The sequence below is a fragment of the Leptosomus discolor genome, chromosome 5 (genome assembly GCF_034619465.1).
Source record: "Leptosomus discolor isolate bLepDis1 chromosome 5, bLepDis1.hap2, whole genome shotgun sequence".
Taxonomy (NCBI): domain Eukaryota; kingdom Metazoa; phylum Chordata; class Aves; order Leptosomiformes; family Leptosomidae; genus Leptosomus; species Leptosomus discolor.
In genome coordinates, this window is record NC_141395.1 from 75,610,937 (window position 1) to 75,634,219 (window position 23,283).

Consider the following 23,283-nt stretch of genomic DNA (forward strand, 5'->3'; position numbering starts at 1 on the left):
GTTTCAGTCACAGCAGTTTGCTCTCACTTTTCATCCTTGGCTTTTGACGGATCATAAAGAATAAGTAAAGAAAAAAAAAAGGAAAACAGATGGAAAAGTGATTTTTGTTTTTTACTCATTTTTTACCTTCATAAACAAATCTTTAAAGCTAGCCAGATTTTCTGCAGGTGTAAATCACTCTAGCTCTACTGTGCATACCATTTTATGCCAGCTGAGGCTGTAATACAATGCTTCTAAAATGCCAGGGATGTAGCTGTTGTCTAGACTTAATTTTCAGCCATAGACTCAACATCTCCTAAAGGAATCAATTGCACCATGTTATCTATATTCACTGACAAATTACATCTTCTGCTTCAAATCCTTTCAAAAATATTTACTCCTAAATGCATGAGAATTCAACATTAGAGTGGGCAGTGAATGTACATTACATGGAAATTTATTATCATGTGTTCGAAGAACAGTTCAGTTGGCAAATCTTGAAGGAATAGGTTGACATTTATCTTTTACTTTATATGCTTCGTTAGTGAGTCAGAGGCTGGATTATGGATCACATCCTCACTGCTGTAGCTGCTGTGTCTGCATAGAACATCAGGACAGTCCTCCCTTCTTGAAGAGTTCATTTTTAATGCTAATTTAACATTAGGATTCTTCAATTAAATTCATCTATATAGGAAAATTGAAAAACTTTAATTCCATACTCTTTTTTTTTTTTTTTTAAATCCACAAGAACAACAAAAAAATGTAGTGACATAATTGACACAACATGGGCACAGTGATTTTAGTTTGTCAAAATCACTTCTATTTTAGTATTGTCATAATGGGTAATGTAGCATAACTATCATTGCTGTGAAAATTTTATCTTAAATTTCAATATGTTGCCTGTTCAAATTACTGATGTTCAGTTTGTGATGCCATTTTTTCCCTGTGTTTGATTTGCATTGGGTGTCAATTCCTCAAAGCAGTGCACAGCCTTACTTGCATGTTTCCCTCTGATCCTGCAAAGAAAATCCATTGACATTTTGCAGAAAGTGCCCACTTTTCTTCTCTTAATAATTCTTAAAAAGTCTAAGCCGATGTGCTGGTTAGAGGATATGAATGGATTAGAACTAACATCTCAAAAGGAAGGCTTGCATGATGAAGGCTTGTGAGTTTGGGCCCTAAAGTAACAAGATCAGCAGTTCATCCTGCCAGCATTCCATCATTCAAAAGTTATTTAGTTAGATAGAGTCTCCCGTACTTTATGTTTGGCTTACAGTCCCTGAGATGTACCTTGGAAATATGAAGGATATAAGAAGGGACAGTCTTTCTGCTTTGCAGGATAGGGTTAGTTTGGATTTGCTGGACTTTCTGTGCAGTGCTCTGGAATCCTATTTTACTGAAGCTTCTAAAGAAATATCTTGCCAAGCTGAGCTGATCAAGGATTGCAATTATTAATTAACAGCAACCATAAGAATGTGTAGTTTTACCGGTTAAAATGTTTTGAGGTTGTTTCTTTTTGTCTTTTTTACAAGTGACAGTAACTACAAAATCATACAATATACTAAAAAAAATAATTATTTAGAATAGATTTTCTTAATTGGAGGACAGGTTGATGAAACTACGTTACGAGTTATGACTTAAAAAGAAGTTAAAGTGTCTAGACATGAAGAAGTGGAGAAAATCAATAGAAATGGTTTGCTTTCTTTTGAGCAAAGTAAAACTACATACACAAAAATAGAAGGATATTGGGTTCAGTTAGTTGACAAATTAGTTGCCTCTTCAAATTAATCAGATGAAAAAGTTTCACACCTGTTTGAGTTTGGAAAGAATCATTCTCAGCACTGAATGAAAAAAAACAAACACTTCAACAATCACTAAAACTTCCTGAGCCTTTGAATGCTGTGTCACTAATGGAGTGGTAGATACTGAGTGCTGAAGCCCACCACATATATCCAGGACATGCAAGGCCAAATTTCTCTTCTTCTCTGGCCAAGATTCATCCCATCATGTAACGGGTCTGCATGGCAAGGTTTTGGTGGCGGGGGGGGGTTACAGGGGTGGCTTCTGTATGAAGTTGCTAGAAGTTTCCCCATGTCAGATATAGCCAATGCCAGCCGGCTTTAAGACGGACCCGCCGCTGACCAAGGCCGAGCCCATCAGCGACAGCGTTTTTTGCCTCTGTGATAACGTATTTAAGAGAGTGAAAAAAGTTGTTGCACAGCAGTAATTGCTGCGAGTGAGAGGAGTGAGAATATGTGAGAGAAACATACAGACACCAAGGTTGGTGCAGAAGGAGGGGGAGGAGATGCTCCAGGCGCCAGAGCAGCGATTCCTCTGCGGCCTGTGGTGAAGACCATGGTGAGGCAGGCTGTCCCTCTGCAGCCCATGGGCGGTGGAGCAGATGACTGCCTGCACCCCATGGAGGGCCTCCACATCGGAGTAGGTAGATACCTGAAGGAAGCTGTGAAACCGTGGGAAGCCTGCACCGGAGCAGGCTCCTGGCAGGACCTGTGGCCCGTGGGGAGAGAGAAGCCCACGCTGGAGCAGGTTTGCTGCTAGAGACCCCATGGGGGGGGCTCACGCTGGAGCAGTCGGTTCCTGAAGGACTGCACCCCATGGAGGAGACCCACGCTGGAGCAGTTCCTGAAGAACTGAACCCATGGGGAGACTCACGCTGGAGAAGTCATGGAGGACTTTCTCCCGTGAGGGGGACCCCACGTTGGAGCAGGGGAAATGTGTGAGGAATCTTCCCCCTGAGGAGGAAGGAGCGGCAGAAAACAACAGTGTGATGAACTGACCCCAACCCCTATTCCCTGTTTTCCCCCCTATGCCACTGCGGGGGAGGAGGGAGAAAAATCGGGATCAAAGTTAAGCCCGAGAAAAGCAGGGAGGGGTGGGGGGAGGGTGTTTTAAGATTTGGTTTTATTTCTCATTACTCCTTTCAGAATTAATTGGTAATAAATTACATTCTTCCTTTAATCGAGTCTGGTTTGCCCGTGACGGTAAATGCTGAGTGATCTCCCTGTCCTTATCTCAACCCCACAAGCCTGTTGGTTTTTTTCTCTCCTCTCTCCTGTACAGTCAAGGAGGCGGAGTGATAGAGTGGCTTTGGTGGGCACCTGGCATTCTAGCCACTGTCAACCCATCACACATCATCAGAGGAAGGAGGATGAAGACATCTCAGAAAGGCATTCAGACAACAGATGATCTAAACTGACTTCTGTAAAGCGTTGTTCACTACAAGACTACATTGACTAGAGATTATGCACAGTAATTATAGCACTAATTTAGTCTTGTCATGTAACAACATTGCAGTGAAATGAATCTGGGCCTCTATGTCTAAAACCTGCAGTGCTCACACATAAAGTCGTGCCTGGCTTTCGTGACCAGTGATAGGTATTGTGGGAGTATTGTAGGTCTGCAAAGTCATGGGTGGTCTGGGGAAGATGAATAGGGAATGATTACCCTCACTTTCTTCTCAGCACAAAAACTACAAATCACCAAATGTAACAATTGTCAGATTTAAAGCAAAAAAGACGTGGTGATTATTCACACAATGTGAAGTAGAATTTTATCTCAAGAGGATCTGGAGGCATCTAAACACCATAGGAACTTTATTTACTCATTTACCCAAAATTTCTCTAGCTGCTCTAAGTTCTTCTTCAATGCCATAGCATATTTCTGTGCTAGTTGGGCTGTGATATTTTATACCCAGCTCATTCTTCTTCATCAGGATTCTTCCTGGAGGAGTGTAGTCCGTTAAACATTCCCACAGAAAGCCTCACACAAGGCAAAAGTTTGGGACATCATTGATTTCTTCTCAGTACCTTGAGTTCTTCTTCCATAATTACTCTCCCATGATGTGGGAGAGTGCAGGTTGATACCCATCTCTACTTGTAGAGATTCAGTCCTGCTCTCATTTTCTGAGTCTGTCTAGATGCAGAACACAGAAGGAGAAAGAGGGAATTTGTGCATATTTGTCATTCTTTACTCCCTCCTGAGGAAAGTAATCTACTAGATAGCAAAATAATTTGAGATTCATGAAACCTGGCAGAGCACAAGTGGGAGCATAAGTCCATAGCCTAGTGATTAGGACCCCCTGGAGGCCTAATTTACTCCTCTAACAATACTATTGCATGTAAAAACTTACAGGATAAAACACAGAATATTCACTTCTTTTTCACTCTGATGCAAAATGTCCAAGCATGATCTCCTTTCATAGGAATGAATTCTGAGCAGACAATGACCATGTATACAGATGATTTAACAGGAACAGCATCTAAAATAATGGCTTGTAGTAACAGATTTTAGTAGTTGTTAAAACCACTTTTGCTCATACAACTTTTTTTTTTTTGTTGTTGTTTTCCAGTAATGAAAGAGCTAGTTCTGGGCTTTACTCAAACCACAAAGCTATGGCGATCTCACCAAACACTTGAAAGTGACCAAGTAGTAAGCAGATTCCCCAACCTGCCGAAGGTGCTAGGTTACCAAGACTTCCAAATAAAAAACAGCAGCAGCTACAAAACCAAAAAAAACACGACCTGAAAGGAAAGTTAAATGTGAGTTTTAAATCCTAAAGAAGTTTCCTTTAAAAGTAAGTTCTCAAAATCAACATTTACTGTGAAATTTAACATTTCCCTTTTCAAGCAGCTAACACAGGCAGCTGGCAGACACAACAGTTTGTGCATCAGCTTCTGTGCTTTGCTTTGAGATCTTCTGAGAACTTCTGGAGCTGTCAGAGCAGTCCCGGGAGCTCTCAAGTGCAGGGTGCCAGCTGAGGCTAGGAAAGGATTTCCAGTAAGCTCTAGTAACTTCTAATGATCTCTGCCAACTATTCTTGATCTGCAGGTGCTTTGAACTTTTTTTCCACAGCTGATTCTTGCTTAGAGTGTGTCAAACACCTTTTCAACAAGTGCTAGAAGAAGGCCTGTATAGCTGCTGGCCTTAAAGTTCAGCTCTCAGATGCAGCAGTTTGTGGGCACAGAAGAGGCCAGAAAGGCTGCTGTGGTCACTCTTTGTGCACTCAGCAATGATGGTGGTGTGCAACAGGGCATGGTCCTCAGCATCCACTGGAGCAACTATACTGGTACATGAGACCTTGACTGAGATCCCACGGGAGGATGCAGCTTTCTGTGAGGATGGTCAAACACTGGCACAGGTTGCCCAGACAGCTTATGGACTCTCTGTCCTTGTTCAAAACCCTATGGAACACGGCCCTTAGCAACCTGTTCCAGTGGACTCTGCTTTGAGTTTGGACTACATAATTTCCAGCAGTGCCTTCCAACCTCAAGTATTCCAATTCAGGAAGTATAGAGAACACTTCCAGATAAATCTTGAGAGAAATAGGGTATTTCCATTACCTCCACTCATGGAAATGGGTGGAGGTAATGGAAATTTCGTCTAAATGTCTCTTCTCTATGTACTAAAAATAAAAGTCCTATAAATCTCCCTGGAATTACATTTTCCAGTCCAGTTATAACTATGGCCATTCTTAGGACCTTTGAACCAGTTATTCCCAAGTATATTCATTTTTACCTCAGTGTGCAGAGTTCATCAATAATGTTTTTCATGGACCTCATGCCCATGGAGGCCCCTAATGTTTGCGTGAACCATTCAAATGTTCCCCTTCATGAGAGAGTTCATTACAGCACTATCGAGAACTGCCTGCTGATCTCATATGTTTCACCGCTAACTTTCCAGTTTATTAGACAGTTTTAGCTAACTGAAATACTGAGATGTCTGTTCCTTGTCTAAGTGCATCTTTGTGGTTTCTTTCTCTTCTGAAGCTCGTTACATTATAAAGACTCCACACATCCTCCATGAAAGTTAATGGTGGCACCAGTCTATCGCTGGGGAAACGGTTAGGCTAAATGACCTGCAGAGATCGTTTCAAACCAGTATTTCTATGACTCTGTGAAACCCATTCCACTGTCTTCTAGAAGTTTTGTCCTGAAATCTAACCTAAATTTTTACAAAGTTTAGGCTGGTATTTCTTATCCTGTCCTCCATGGAGATTTCTTTCATGTGTTCAGCAGCACATTTCCTACTTGAAGACCATTACCAGGTATGCTTCCAGTCTTTTCTTTTTTTGGCTGAATGGTTCAATTTTTTTCAATCTTTCCTAAAATACCACTCTTTTCAGATATGCAATCACTCTCACTCCTCTGGCTTTTGTCCATAGCTCTCTTGGATTTGTTGTTCTAGAAAAGACCTCCTCAGTACTGAATAAATTGGAAGGATAAGAGCATATGGTTTTGAAGGTTATACTACAGGTTTTACAGTCATGATGGAGGGAGGGAGTTGGAGGAGAATGACAGCGTTCACTTGTGGCCCTCTATAACTTCTAAATACTTTTCTGTATAACGGCTGCTCAAGCAGCTGGTCCCCAATCTGAATTTTTACAGCTGATTATGCTTGTGAAGTGTTATACTTTGCATGAGTCCCTAATGAATTTCATCGTATTTTTTCCAACCCTATCTCCTGTGTCTCAGCATAATTTTGAATTCCAGTCTTGTTCTTGAACTTCTTGAAGCTTGTTGTCACCTGCAGATTTAATAAGTACACTTTCCATTCCATCATCTGGGTCATTAACAAAAGTATTGAATAGCTCCAAAATGAAGGCAGATGCCTGTTGGATCCTGCCCAGCACTTCCCTCTGTTTTGACTATGAACCACTGACAAACAATCCATGAGTACAGCTTTCTAATTGTCTTTGCACCTACTCTGTGGTAGTTTCATTTAGTCCAGATTTCTCAGGCTTATTTGGGAAAAAAACCTCTAAGCCTGTGTCAGAATTCTTATCAAAGTCAAAATACGATGCTTCCAGCTTCTGCACAATCCACAAACCATTGTATAGAAGAAGAAGAAAAAAAGTTGGTTTGACATGTTTTCTTCATTACAAATCAATTCGCTTTTGCTCCTTGTTACTTTCTAGGTGCTTACAAAGAATTTGTTAGATTTTGTACATCTTTTTCACTGACAAATCACAGTCTCAAGCTATGGCTTATCATTTCATATATTCTTTAACCAAAGCAACGTTAGATTTTTAAAAAATGACAGGTGAGAAAAATTTGTCTTAAAATTACATTGCAATACACATTATCTCCTTGCTAAAGACACTTTAGTGTTTTGTGGTGAGAGAGTGCTATTCAACATAAATATCTAGATTTATGCATAGAGATGGAAAGCATATTTTTTATCTATGCATATATAGTACCTGAAAGAAATCTGCTTTGCAGAAATGCAAATATCTTTTAGTCAGAGTCCATCAGTTGAAAAAAAAAAGGAGGTAATTGCACCTCAGATGTATATATGATAGAAGAAAAAGCTTTATGATTATCTCAATTGCTAGTTATTCTGTCATGGAGACAGAATAGAATGAAGGAAGTCGGTATTTTCATTTTATGCAGATAAATTTTTGTACCTAAGTTTGGATGCTAGTGTTTTAACACAGCCAGTATAGAAAAGTAACCTCTGAATCATCCCTGAGATGTTCTTTACTTAGGACTCAAACTATAAGTCTAAAGTCAGGCAGTGTAATTAACATCCATCATTCCTTTTCTTCCGTTGCCCACCAGTCCTTCATTGCCCTATCCTCAACCGACTGTCCATCAACTTCAGTTTTTCATACCTCTCAGGTTACAAGGCTTGGATCTCAGCCTTAATTTTGCTAGTGTGTACAAAATTGAATAGATTACAGTCTAAATCCCTGATTGCAATTCCCTTTGCTTTATTGTAACTACCACAAGTAGGATGAGGCTTAATAGTTTGTTCAAGCTTTCTTTTTTATCCAGATTTATGCTGGGTGTTGCTTCTTCAGGGAAATGAGAAGCTGGCAGTGCTTACTGCACTGCAGTTATAGGTTAAACTAGCAGAAAGGCATGATCAAGTTTATAAACATTTCCAAGCACTATTTCCCACTGTTCTTTGCTGCTGCTCATATGACACTTAGCAGTGAAGCTCTTTAGGGGACCCTCATGGGACGCTCATTAGTGTTTTCTAATTGCTCCATATAGAGGGATATAACGGTACATGGCAGTACTCCACCACTGCTTTAGCCTGTTTAACTCATGAGGCCTGAAGTTATAAGTGTCAAACCACAGAGAATGAACTAATGACAGAAAGATTAGTGTAACAACCCTCTAATGTGTTATCAGGAAGGCCCATGCTACTGCATTAGGCTATCTTTTCCCTGACTAATTCCCTGACTAAATGGCTCTACTGAGCATCTACTGTTTCCTGCCTTGATCTTCTTGCTCTCTTGAGCTAGGGTCAGCAACAGGCCAGTCTGCTCAAAATGGCCATGTATATTATGCAACCTATTCCCCATCAGATATTTGTCACTGAACGAGCCAGAGGTATGCTTTAGGAATGGAAAATACCAACCTTCTCTTAAATATTCAAGGCAGCAAATAGAAATAAATTTTGAAGGAGGAGTTCAAAAGGAAAAAAAAACAAACAACAGTGCCTACCTCACACCTGCAGAATGCTGAAGAGGAACTGAAACAAAGAAGAAAACAAAATTATTTTCAAAAACATGTCAAGATAACAAATGGGGTTTTATTGAGCTATATCTAAGCACTTAAGATCTAAAAATCCTCTATGCCAATCTGTAAGATGTAATAAAGGAAAAAAAAAAAAAAGAGATAAATAAGGTTATTTAAGAAGATATGAGGTTTACTTATTTATTCATTTATTTTCCAATCATAAGTATTATTACAATAATTCTGATTAAAAATACAAATTGGAACAAATCCTTTTACTGACATCTGAATTCTAAGAGAAGCAAACTACATTATCTTCAACATGAGACAGAAAAAAATAAAGCAAGCCCTGCACACCTAAGAAAGGCTGAAATTCAAACCCAGAATATGCATTCAGATTTTGCATAAAAAGCTGCTGCTGCCTCAGCTGATGAAGCAGTTGATCTGGTTACAGCATGCTTGTCCACTATTTCTGCTCACCACATAGTTAATTCTGAGATTCAAGATATGCTAAGTAACAAGGGGGTTTTTTGAGTTCTCTGATTAAGACTTTCTATTGCTCTCAGCAGTGTGAATCTCTTTTTCTTTCTTTCTTCTGTCTCTTTATGAAAACATTGTGCTTCCCTGTTATGGAGGAAGTTCCTGTGCAAAAGGATATATTTGTTGGCCTTTTGAGTCCATCTATGCATGGTTTAGAAAGAAGTAGTGGCAGCATAATGGTTTTCTGCTGGATCATGCTATTGGAATGGAGCACAGCAGAATCAGGGTGGACACCCTCAGGTGCAATAACTTGACACCTGCATCCCTCAGATGTTCCAGGCAATGTAACGGCATAAGGCTTCCACCTAGAAGTGTGCATTGCAAGTCTCCTCTTTTCTGCTGCAGAATAGAATATTATTTGGAGCATCCTTAATACATGACCCAAAGTCATAACTGTGGGAGAAAATGTGATGGGAATTAAAACTGCACAGGTATTGTCAAAGTGTAAGAACTGCAGGTACAGGTAAAGATACAAGCACGCTCTGGGTGCTTCAGAGCTTCTCTATTTTGTTTTGTTTTGGCTTTAGTTTTGGGTTTTTTTTATGTGACACCATTTTCCCAAGAAATATTATTTTCTTTACTTGGGTGGTTGGTTTGTTGTGTTTTTTTTCGCTTTAGGTACTATAACAAAAAGAAGGAAATAGACTCTGGGGGATCTAGTTTCCCCTTTGGAATATAAAAGGGAAGAACCTAAACAATGATGAAAAATGTTTTTCATTAAAAAACATTTTATTCAAAAGTATTTTTACCTCAAATTGATATTACTCCAGATTTCTTTTATTTATTGTTTTAAAATAGTTAGTCCTTTGATTTTTAATAACCTGGTTACACACATTAGCACTTATGTTTATTTTCTTCCTCTCCTTTTTTTCTAAATGTATTTGAAACTGTTACTCAGAAGAAGATCCGACTGTGTGTCTTGAATCAGGCTAACATCTTTGTAACTGGCTTCCTGATTCCAATATATATGCAGAAGTAAAATTGGTCCTTTTCCCCATAAACTCCTTATCTGATTGCCCGGCAATCCAAAAACCCATTCAGTTGAATCAGAAGACCTGATTTCTGATCCTATTATATTAAACCCAAGAAAGATCAATAAAAGAAGCTATGCAAAAATTGAAATGCTAATTGGTTCTTTCGATACATTTAACATATTTCTGTAATTCTGTAGCAGGATCTGATGTGGGACAATGAAATCTAACAGCAGCTAACATAGCTGAACAGCAGAGAAACTGCGCAATTTGCCAGAATGAACATTCTGCATTTTTCTACGTAGCTTTTTTAATGGGATCTGAGATTTCCTTTAGGAAGAAGAGGAATAAAATGAAGAACAAGAAGAAGAATGAAAGGAAAGGAAATGAAATGGAATCTCATGCACTTGTGGTTGTCCTTTCCACCAAAAAATAATGTAAACAAAAGGCTGAACATTTCTGCTTTCACCAGTTTGCAAATTTTAATCCCTATGCCTGGTCTCTACACATTTGCTGTTCTGGGGTGGCAAGCACAGTTGGAATTGCTTGGCATACAACCTTAGAAGGTGACCTTTTAAGATGCCATGGCTAAACCTCACAGGGACCATAAATCAGAGATTTTATTTTGGTTTCAACCACCTTATTTTACTTCAGTTTAAAAATAAGAAGATCCAAAACAGTGAATGCACTCACCATAAGTTATTTTTGATCGTTGAATTATGGAATATAGTTCTTATAAAAAATTACATCAGATTTAGAGAAAAATAAATAAAATTTGCTTTGCTTTGATTTTAATGAAGTGGGGTAGTGCAGGCCTTAAACTTGTATTTTTTTGGTCTTGACCAAAATCTTCTAGAAAAAGCTCCATTTTCCAGCTGTAGAGCCAAACTCATTTCTTAGAATAAGACTACCATACATTGATAAACTTGACCTAGTTAAAAATTAATCCATGCCCTGCTAACATCTTTCAGGGGAAAAAAAAACAACCAAAACCTGTTAATAGGTAGGTAGGTAGTAGATTTCAAAATATGACTGTTTCATTAAATTGCAGAAGTCTATAAATAATAATATAGCTTCCTGATGAAGAATAAGTCAGCTTTCAAGCTGGCCAGCATTTCCTGTTTACTTTCAGGGAAAATTAATTTTGTCTCTACTGACAACCTGTGAAAAGGAGATGGCAGTATTTCCTGCCTCTTGAAGGGGTATGAAAAGGACTGTGGAAAATAAGTTTGTGACCTATTGTGGTGAGTTGGTGTCTGGAGGGGTTTTGGTAGAGGGGGAGTGGGCTACAGAGGCACCTCCTGTAAGAGGCTTCGAGAAGCTCCCCCAGCTCCAGTTTCAGACCCACTTCTGGCCAGGGCCAGGCCAATTGTGCCTCTGCAAATAAATCAATTTGAGAGTGAAAGAACCTGTTGAGCGAGTTCTTTTGTTCCTGTCTTTGTTAGAGAGCATAGGAGAGGAAAGGGACATGAGAGAAACAGCCCTGCAACACCCAGGTCAGTAAGGAAGGAGAGGGGGAGCTGTGCCGGAGCAGAGGTTCCCCTGTGGCCCATGGTGGGGTGGCGGCTGAGCCCCTGCAGCCCCTGGAGCCCAGCGGTGGCCCAGAGGTCGCCCTGCAGCCCGCGGAGGGCCCCAGGCCGGAGGAGCAGGGCCCGGGCCCGAAGCAGCCGTGGCTCCGAGGCAGCCCGCGCTGGAGCCGCCCGTCGGTGGGAGGGCGGCAGCCCCGGGAGGGACCCGCGCTGGGGGGTTCTGGGGAGCTGCGGCCCCGCGGGAAGGACTCGCGTTGGGGCAGTGGGTGGAGGAATGTCTGCCGGGAGAGGGACCCCGCGGTGGGGCAGGGGAGGGCTGCGAGGGCCCCTCTCCCTGAGGGGGAAGGAGCAGCAGAGACACCTTGTGCCGGATGGACTGTGACCCCCATTCCCTGCCCCTGCGCTGCTGGGGGGGAAGAGGGAGCAGAGCTGAGCCTGGGGAGATGGGAGGGGTGGGGGGAAGGTGTGTTGTTTTTAAGACCTGGTTGTATTTCTCATTATCTTTGACGGTGGTGGTTGTTTGTATTAAATGTATGTTGTTATCTCCAAGTGGAGTCTGTCTTTTGCCCGTGACCATAACTGGTGAGTGAGCCCTCCCTGTGCTTTGTCTGGACCTTCGGGCCTTTTGGTTGTATTTTCTCCTCCCCATCCCTCAGAGGACGGGATAGGGGTGAGCGAGCGGCTGCGTGGTGCTTTGTTGCTGGTTGGGTGGGCTGAAACCCCGACACCTGTGAAAAATACTTGGCTAAAGTATAAATAAAAGAATCCTACATATACTGAGGCGAATAACCATATTGCCATCTAAAGTATGAAAAACAGACACTTTGAATTGAGGTAATCTTATAATTCGATACTTACAATTTCACAGTTTCAAGTTTAACTTTTTTCTACTAGCCAAATAGAATTTAAAGTTTAAAAAAAAAAACAGAAAAATGGAACTTTTCGTTTAAAAAATTACATTTTGGGCATTCTATAATTGTCCTTAATAGGGTGAACATTTTAAATTACCACTTCTTTTGAACTGTTTTGCTTATCACACTAGTAATTTACAGTTAAAAATACCTGATGAAAAATACATGAATGTTTCTACTGGTGGCTATGATTCAACTAGGTATGGTACTTAAGTTTCTGAACAGTTCTGTTCATATCATTTTCAATTGTTCAAGAAAATTTTGTTATTTACTTCTAAAATTAAGAGCAACACTAAGACTTGTAAAATGGTTAGGTGTCTCCTAGTAAGAGCTGGCAAATACCTGGCCAGAAGATGGCTTTGAGGGTCCTGCTATTAGAAAGTCCTGAATCTAAAGAAAAATCAGTAATGTGTTCTGATTGTGTCTGTGGAAGAAAGAGAGGGTCTTCGTGGTAATTTGCAGGTTGCATAAGGGACTTCCTCTACCTGTTCACAGTGGATGAGACTCTACTGTAACTAGAGCTGAATGCCTCTTTCTAATAATCATAAGCTTTTCAAATAAGTCTCGTCAATGATGTGTAGCTTTGCTCCTGAATACAATATGGACCATGAAGTCAATGTATGAATAAGGTGTAGAGTTTTCTGATTCTGACCCTATCCTGTACCAGGACCTAAGCTTTGATCTCTTGAAAAGTTTGCCTCTTTACCCAGTAAGTCAGCTTGCTGAGCAGCCTTCATCATACCCCAAACTGACACTCCAGATCTTGGGCTATGAATCAAAAGACAAAAGGAAGACAGGATCTTTTAGGATAGGCAGAGAAACTGGTAAAATAGGAGTATAGCCTTGCCTATTGGCAATACTGGTAATGCCTCCATTATGGAGTTCAATAATTACAGAGCAGATACAAATGGTTTTGTAAAAATCTATTGGTGAAGCATAAAGAGCAGTGAATGAGTCTTCAGCTTAATCTATCAGACATTATAGTGGCAACCCCTGGCACATTAAAAAGTTAATGTGACTTTAATAGGTCATAATCACACTAATAAAGTTTATAACTATTCCCTTTAGTAGCCAGAGTCATTTAACAAAACTATAACTTTCGTTCTTGGGGTTGCATCACGCTCAAAGTACAATTAACCTTTAATGGGGCAGAGTTCTGCTTTAATGGAGTTTAACCTCAAAAGACTCTAGGCCATCCCTTCTTAAACAACAGAAATAGTGAAGCCAGGGCTAAAAGATTCTGCCCATCAATTTAGATGCACACAGAAAACTTTGTCTTCAGGGGAAGAAAGAGGTTTGAACATATCCAGGATGGATCTCTTGGTCTGAAACATCATGGACCTCCTGGAGGTCAGTTCAAAGACCTCCTCCGTCTGCAACAGCCAAGCCAATTATTGATGAAAATACCACATTGCCTTGTTCTATATCCTTTCTTGGCTGAATAACCTAGAAAATGTTTCTGTTGAAGGGTAATTTTTATCCCAAACCAGCTCTATTCAATATACTCACCTTAATCTGAAAGGTCATTGAGGTGAATCCTGTCAAACAAAAAAAACCTGTGTGGCCATTTCTTTGGCACTGTAAGAACACAGAGCAACCTGGCCTAGAAAGGACTGGAGGGTGATCTCTCTGAATAACCTTAAAACTTATTTTGATGTGCGGTTAGAAAAGAAGTCAATAACATCATACATTCCTTTGAGTGACACCATACTCCCTTTGCCCATAGTAGAAATGTTTATCCTTCAGCAAAGCTGGCAAATCAAAGGTGGATCGGTCCCACATCACTGCACAAAGAAAGTGACAGCAATCGCCAGTTTTCAGAAAGAGCTATATTGCATGAGAAAGTGCCAGGGGGACTGAAGGCCTTTGAAAGGCAAAAGAGTCCCACTCATTTGAACTTTAGTTTATCTGATAGAAATAGCTGTCAGATATATTCAGCTTCTCTTTCTTCCTTTCAGTGACTCTGAGACAGGCCTTATTGAGATAAGCCTAAGAAAGAGGAAGAAAGGGCAGACATTCAGCATAGGGCAGTTGTATTGTGTAATGTGACAGAAAAGAAGAGTTGAAGAGCTCAGCTGGAAGTCTGTAGTTAATGTTTTAAATATTGTCCTATTGAGCTCAAGTGCTGACCAAAGCAGTTTCACGTTAATGACAGTTCTGCTTTCAAGGCATTCTGCCTAAAAGGAAAGCAATGCTGCTAGTGCATTTAGCACTTCTCCAGAGTAAGCTGTGCCTCTGGAGGGTGATGGGGGATAGAGGTGACTGGCTCCTGGCTTCAAAGACATGGGGAGTCTTCCCCAGTAACTCATGAGAGGTTCCTGCCCTTCTTAATAGATGCTGAATGATGGTGAACAAAATGTTGAGAACACATTATTCTGTTTTGGTTTGCCTTAATACCGGGCAGAATATGATAAGATCTCTATACCTTGCAAAAGACCGTTAATTAAGAGCTTTCCAATCACTTTCAAAACACTATGGAAAATAGCGGAGGAAAAAAAAGAAGTAAGAGAATACGCACTTACATTTGAAACTCACAAATAAAGAGCTAGTAAAAGAAACGTGGATCCATCCTGCCCCTGTTCTGGTGGCATTTTTCTTCCTTGTGCTAGTACAGCTGCTGTGGATACCAATATACATGTGCTGTTAACATAGGAAACAAATAATTTGAACTTAATTTTTGAAATCTAAATAATTTTTAGATAAATTACTGAAGTCAATCCTTTGCTTTTCTAAGCCTTGGTTTGAAAACTTCCTTTCCTCTGCCGCGGTTAGCAGTGCATCAATCTGATTGGAAAAAACCCTATATAATTCCAATAGGTTAGTCTTAACCTGTCCTTTTTCCAGTACTCTCATTTTCAATTACAATAGGTGTTGTGAGATTTTTTGCCATTTCCTCCACACGTGTTTTGGGGAAACATTTTAAGCCTGCTAAAATTCACTTATTACTTCATGGATTGTCAAGCCACTACAGATACACTAAAAAAAGTTTTAAACAAAGTCCTTACAAGTTCTTAACTTAAATATTGACCAACAGAAAAATAACAATAATAAGCCAATCCCAGACTACACTTAAAAACTTAATGATAGTTAATAATATCTGTGTAAGGCTGTTGCTTCCTGTCACCACTCCCTCTAATGGAGACTTCTTGAGAAAACAATGATCCTTTGAATTTTGTCAAAGTCATTGAACACTTGTGATTTCATTAAAGAGGTGACATAGAGGCTAGACAACAGCAGTTACTTCACAACAGTATGCTAAGCTGATGTGGTAGGTATTTGTAGATGATTTGTGGTAACGAAAATGGCTTTATTATATGTATGCAGCCTGTAATTGAATAAAGCATCATCTCTGAACACAACTTCAGGCATAAAGGTTAAGAACTTTCTGACTAAATATGAGTCTACAGTGTAGGTAATGGCCTCAAGTTGTCCAGGGGAGTTTTAGATTGGATATTAGGAAAAATTTCTTTACTGCAGGAGTGGTTAGACATCGGAACAGGCTGCCCAGGGGGGTGGTGGAGTCACCATCCCTGGAGGTGTTCAGAAGACGCATAGATGTGGTGCTTAGGGACATGGCTTAGTGGTGGGCTTGGTAGTGTTAGGATAATGGTTGGACCTGATGATCTTAAAGGTCTTTTCGAACCAAAATGATTCTATGATTCTATATTTAAGATGGTCATAGGCTTTTTTTGGAAACCTAGTCAATATTGTCAATGAAGTTTGTGATGTATTTCCATCTATATTAATGTAAGCACCCACAGAGCAGAAGGCGATATTCACTCTATTAGCTCCCCATTAGGTACAGTAGAAACCTGGGGTGCTTTCTCAGACTAGATTTTGACATTTTGAACCTGTGTACTTGTAGGAGATGAATCCCACATGAAGTGCTACTCTAACTTAGGGAATCAGATTTTCATGCTCTTAGCCAAGTACGAATGCAACCATACCCACAGCGAAATTAATGCAGGTCTCTGGCCGGGAGAGGCTACACATTTGGGAAGCGCTTTGACTTAGCTTAGGCAGAACACCAGCTTAGCCCATATGTATTCATGGTACTAAGGGCAGATGTACTGGACCATGCATAAATGACCTGTGTGTCCAGACTCATCTTTCAAAAGAAAGATGCCCCTGTAGCAATTCACTAACAAAATAAGCTATGACACTTAGAATATGACCCCAGCTGCAACAGGTGAGCTTTTCTGAAAATCTGGTATCAATGATAGATGGCCGCTTCTTGAAACATTCTTGCCTTAGCATTTAAGCCTGCATTCCTCCAGCAATCAATGGGGAGAGAGGTGGGGGATTTGTTTTTCCTGATGTTTATTTTCAGTCTTGTCAAATGGATGCAAGTGTTTTGAGACAAAGACTATTCCTTCTTAGTTGTTGTCTCATTACCTTGCACAAGGAGCCTGGGCTACTGCAAAAGGACTCTGATCTTGATTGTGACATAACGATGATGTTTAACACTAGTGCATATTAAAAAAAAAAAAAAAAAAGACAAACAAATAAAAGCTAAATTTCCTTTCACTTAATGGAAGAAAATAAGAAGGGAACAAAGTCTTAATGCCACTCTGCTAAGCTTTCCTTGGTGCACAGATGTGTTTGTGGTGAAATACACAAATTTTATGTAGGAAGGCTAAGCTGCTTTCTCCTGAGCCTGTCTGTGAGATCTAATGATGGCTCAAGCAACCGGGCTTTTGAAAAGCTGGGGAATAACAAAAAACACTGTGCAAGACACGACTTTTTCCTCCTGCACTTTCATTTCCTAGGAAACAGATGCAAGATCAGTTGGCAACCTGACTTGAGTCTACATGCCTTGTTTTAGGGGAGTCTATTGTTCATAAAATGTTATGAATACAGTTACTTCACAGATGTGTGGAACTAAATTTGATGTGACATCAGCTTAATGATAACACATGAAAGATTCAGAAGACTTCTGGTTGTGTTGCCTCGTTATATGTGTGATTGCCTGCAAAACCACTCGTAAGACACAGAACCGGTGCAAACGACTCGTTGTAGTTGGCTGCTGATTAAATCCACAGTTCTTACAAATCTTAATAAAAACAAGAAAAAAGTGTAAGGGCAGTTAGCTAACATTCTCCGACCTCATAAGACATTTTGGTGCTTGCTTTATTATTGTTTTGTTTTCTATATGCTTCCAGATAATTGTGATAAATTTTAGAACAGTAATTAATGAGAGTTTAAATGCTTGGTGTATGGGGCCTTTATGGATCCATTCTCTGCAAGTTCAAAGCTGGTCCAGGCCATTAAGGACTGAAATATTTCTACTGAAGTCACATATGAAATTAATTGAGTTCCTCAACTGTGTCACAAATTCCTTATCCCCACTGGTTGCTGGAAATCACTTGCTGTAAAGCCAAAGATTTTGATGTCTGGAGTAAGACTGTCAATTGCTTGCACATCCTTTATACTTTTTGATCTGCCAGCTGTCTAACTGGTAGCAAGACTGTGAGCAATTCAGAGCTATCCATCTATTTAGCAGCTATACGTGACTAGCTGGCAGCTCTTTCATCTCTTGGGTAGAATAAGAGACTGAATAAGGGCTGAATTGTCTCCCCCATTTTCTCAGTAGGGTACACAATAGGTTCTCTACCTTACTAAGCCACCACTTTTCAAAAAACATATCTTACTATTTTTGTGTTTATACTCATCTCCTCGATGTTCTTGAAAGTAGTCAGTAAATCCCAAAGTTGTCAGATCTATTTGATGGCAAATTCACATCATAAACTACGTTTTCAGGAAAGCAAGGCAAGAATAATAAAATGCTTGGCAGGGAAAAAAAATCCCAAACAAAAACAACACAAAAAAAATTTCAGACAAACAAAACCCCTAAAGAACAACAGCAAAACACTAAAAAAGAGGAAAACTCCACTTAAGGTAGAATAAACTTTAAACTTCAAACTTGTATAAATATGTATTTCAAAGGGAAGCATTTCTAGGTATATCAGAAATAGATTTGAGCCAACTGGAATGCTGTTACCAAATAATCTGGATGGTTACCTGACAGTAGCTGTGTCAGAGGAAAAATTCTGTAGCTCACTGATGTTGGAGAAAGCTGAACCCTCACATACCATAGAGCACTGGCTACTGCTAGACATTTTTTTAGTGTAAATGTGCCTGTTCCCAAGGCTATAGGATTGGTCATGAGCAGACTTCTGAGAGTGAGCAATGTAGTCAATTTGTCTGACCTTGACTGTGGTCTTACAGACAATGTACAGAAAGTTTTAGGGGATTAAACAGTGGACATATGAGCTACATTTTCCTAGAAATGAAGGCCAGAGGGTATTTCATCGACCTAGGCTGACCTTCACAGATATCATACTGCATTGTGCTTCATTAGGCACACTATTGCCTGCCCCATTATGCCTTCTTGCCCATACCTCAGAAGCAGCCAGGGAATGACTAAACCAGTCCAAGAAGTCAGGACATCTTGAGTTAATCCAATCCGTTCTTTCTTGTAGAGTGAGCCTTGTTAAAGACGTAGCTTCTGCAAACACATAACTTAGTAGCTGGGTCATTTTCCTCTTACTTGTGAATCACCTATAGCTTGTCTGTCATGCAGATACCTTAAGCTGGGGTATGCAAATGATTACACAACTCTTAGGTTTACACTTGCTTGAGATTGTTTCCAGCAAATCAGCTCTCATGTGCTAATTAGCTCATATCTCTTTTCTTTAAGACCTTTTGCATTTTTCATCCTTTTCTTAAGAGCAGATTAACTGGTGCTAGCTCTGCTGTCTCCAGTCATACAGGATATGATTGTGTGGAGCTAGATCAATGCTTGCACAATTTGAGTGCAAAGGAACCTTTTAATGAAGACAGTATTTCCCTCCCTCCACACAGCTCAGGAGCAAAGCAAGATACTCTGCCAGCCCAAGCATTCTGTGATCAAGGCCTGTGGTGTCAGACTGCCTCCTTACTAACAATTCAGCTAAACTGCTGACTAAAATTCCTTGGAGGTTTTCTTTATCCCAGAGATGGAATAAATTTGGAACTGCACGTTTAAAATGCCGCCTGCAACATCTTGTGCCAAAGCTAAGATATTGTAACTTGTTTACCCTGGAAATGAAGGAGAAAGAAGTCAGAAATGAAAGAAAATGTAAGGCAGAACTGTACTGTACTCTGGTCTGAAAATCAAAACAGAAGCAGTAAGATTCCTTTTCTTGTATAGAATTTCATTCAGTTTCTGTAATTGTTCCAAAACCTCAAGAGTCTGCAGCAGGAAATGAGGGTTCAAAAGGCACTCTTCCAGCTGACATTTTTTTCCAACAAACTGAGACTAAATGAAAGGTGAAAACCCTCAAGGATATCCCCTTATTTTTTTTAGTCTTGCTTTCCTCTACCATTTTAATTTCAAGAAGTTCTGTAAATTGGCAATCGTGTAGCGAGGCAGACCTGTCCTTCCCAGTTCACTGTGCTTTTCAGAACAATGTGATTCTCTAAATCACCTCATGTTCTCCTCTTGCCACTGAAGAGTTGGCAGTCTCAGCAGTCATCTTTGCACAGATAGGTCCCCATATAAATGTAGAATTCCTCAGATTTTCTCTGTTATGTATGTTTGGCTTTCATTCCAAGACCTGATGGTAGAAAGCACCCGTCATATTTTACTGAGCCCATGCTGCAGCACATTGGAGTGTAAGTAGTGCTCATAAGGGATCTGTGTAATACATGATGAAAAATAGAGCTGCTGTTAAAGTGAGTTACCCTCTCTAAACAGCAGGCCTGGCCTCTGTGCTGTACTTTGTACAGCTTCAGGCAATTTTATTGTCCACTCTGAGACTAACAGTTGCTCCTCACTATAGCCCTAGTTCTGTAGTCAGTATGTTTTGTCTCCTACTTCCACAGCTTTCATGCAATTCAGAAAGTCCTTTTCAAAGCTACAACATGTTGTATACCCTATTTTAGGGTCTGTGGCCTGACTTCCAGGGATCCCCCCTGGATTGCTGTCTGACTAATGCAATTTCTACAGCCTAATGGCAGCTTTAAAACAGCCATCCAGGCTCACTTTCTGTTGACATTACCTAGTTTGTTGGTGGAGCACGCAGTAAATAGGAGCCTTTCAAAGTTCATATTCTTTATTTTTACACAATTTGATGTTACATCAGTGCCTCTGAGAGACATTATTTATCCTACCAAGAACTCTGCATGCCTTCTCAAAGCTATGCTACTTGTGCCTTCGTCTCAACAGGATAGGTATCATCTCTGCTAAAGGAAGGGAAATTTGTTGGTCGTGCTACTGTTTTACCTTTGTGCAACAGTGCTCAAGACTGGTTTTAGCACTACCAAATAGTATGAAACTTCTTGCGGGTCTTTGTATGGGTCTGGCACTCCCAGACTAAGTATATATGCCAACAGGAGACAGCTAATGAAAAAACTTTGGGGTTGTGGCCAATCTGGTTAGCTCTGCAACTGAAAAATACAGATACAAATTCTCATTTGTATGATACTACAGTTCTCTGAAGTATGGAATGAGCCATTCCAAATGCAAGAGGCAGTTAGGATTTTAAAAGGATCCAAGTTTCAGCAGAAGCTTTGTGTACCATGACAGTAATATCCACAGGTTAGAAATTATGTCAATTTTTGGTTTCCAAAATATCATTCGACAAGAGGTCCAAAAAGGCTTTATGGTGTAAACTGATAAACTTACTGGTTTTAGGTACTTCCTACTACCCCAACTAAGTACGTGAAAAATATGTCATGCAAAGGACAGGAAGTTTTATTTAATTTATTGTTTTCACCTACACAGGAGCAAGAAAACTTTTTGTACCTGATTTGACATAGTCTGGTGCCTGAATAATTATTGACATCAGCAGTGAGGCTAGATAGAGATGGAGCAGTGTTAATAAAAAAGATCGTGAAGAAGAAATATGGTGGGTTATCCTTGGTTGACGGATAAATGCCCACCCAGCTGCTCTCTTACTCCTTCTCCTCAAGCAGACAGCCTGGAAAAGTTTGAGGGTTGAGATAAAGACAGTAAGATCACTTACCAGTTACCGTCACAGGCAAAACAGACTTGACTTGGGAAAAAATAATTTAATTTATTGCCATTTAAAATAGATTTGGGTAGGAAAAACAAAGACGAACATTAAAGTAACACCTTTCTTCCCTCTACCCGCCCTTTGGCCCCTTCCCAGGATGAACTTCACTCTCTCACTCCTGATTCCTCTTCACCCAGAGCATCACAGGAGAATTGCATTATAAAGCTGGTTGAGATAGATTTGCCAGGTTAATTAACAACCTGACTCTGGGATCTGGGACGTGCCCTGTGTGGTGCTGTTTTAGCTTTGCACTAATGAGGGCGTGGCCCAGCATCTGCCTTTATCAGAGGAGACTGAAAATCTCTTACACTGTTACTGGATGCTTGTCACAGATAAACCATTAGAATGTTGTCTGGCTTTTGACAAAAACTAATCAGGTAAAATGATTTCATACAGAATCTGCTTTTTGTAGATTGTCCTCTTTTGAAAAAAAAGTGTATATCTATAATTGAAATTTAAACATGCTACTATTTAACCTTCACTGTCCAGGTAGTGTTTGACAAGTGTTATACTTCAAGCACCTAACGGATCTGTGTGCCTGTTTGGTTGGAGTTCCCAAACAGACCACATGTCCCATCGTGAGCCATGAGCAGAAACTGATGCAGAAGGAGGAGAGGCTGAAGTCCATTGGGAGAACCTGATGGAGGGGAACCTGGTAAATGAGGTACAGACAAATTAGGAACTCTTCAGCTGTTTCCAAATAAATTGTTTGACTCTGATTAAACATTTTAATGCCATAATTTTTTCAATTAGAGTTACCAATTGCAAAAATTGGAATTTCTCATCTCTTCTACTACCTGTGGTCATGTACCTAAGTATCCTGGTTTGAGCTAAAACAGAACAAATTCTGTTCAGTGATTTGACTTTTCAGTTAAGTCTAAGTAACTGCACTTTCTGAAATCAACAGCATGTTTTTCCAGACTGTGTCTGCTTCTAGTAGTGATAATGCTTGATGTTTATAGTTAAAACCAAGGAATGGTATTTCCTTATGCTTGTTCCTATAGCAACCAAGGTTACTGATAAATCGTGCACTCCATGTTGGGGTCCTGTAAGTGAAAGGGTCACAAGTAAGCAAAAAGGTTGCATCTGTGGGGAGGAGCAGAGAGGACAGGTGACTGCAAACTGACCAACTAAGTATTCCATCCCATATTTGTCATACTCAGTATAAAGCTGAGGGATTGGGAGGGTTAAGTGCGCTTCTTCAATGACCAGCATCTGAGGAGGAGGACTCTGTCCATTCTTCTGTCTTTGATCCCGATCTGTGCATTCCTGAATCCAGTTCCTCTATCTGAGTCCAGCCTGGTACTTCTCCACTGTCAGCCCTGCAGTATCGGTGGTGACCTGTCATCATCAGGGGTGAGGGGGTGGAGGTGTTTGGTTCATATTGGGTTTGTATCTATTTCATTATTTTCTTGTTTTTATTATTATCTGATATTGTTATTGTTTCATTAAAGCTGTTTTGTTTTCCAATCCATAAGTCTCTCTCCCTTATTCTCTCTCCCTTCCCCTTCTGGGAGGGGAGAGGGGTTAATAGAGAGCATCTGGCGTTTGTTAGTGGTCAGCCCAGCCTCAACCGTTGACACCAAGATAAACTAATATCATCAATTTGTTTTAAAAATAAACAAATAAGACTGCATGCCTCCAGATTAATATATATTATCACACACTGACCTATTTCTTGTTTATAGATTGACATTATTCTGCCACAAATTGACAATAAGGATTGTGCTAAAAATGAGCTGAATTTATTTATTGTTTGTGATGGAATGATGAAATTTATTTATCTAAGGATTTGGTCTATAAAAGCTTAA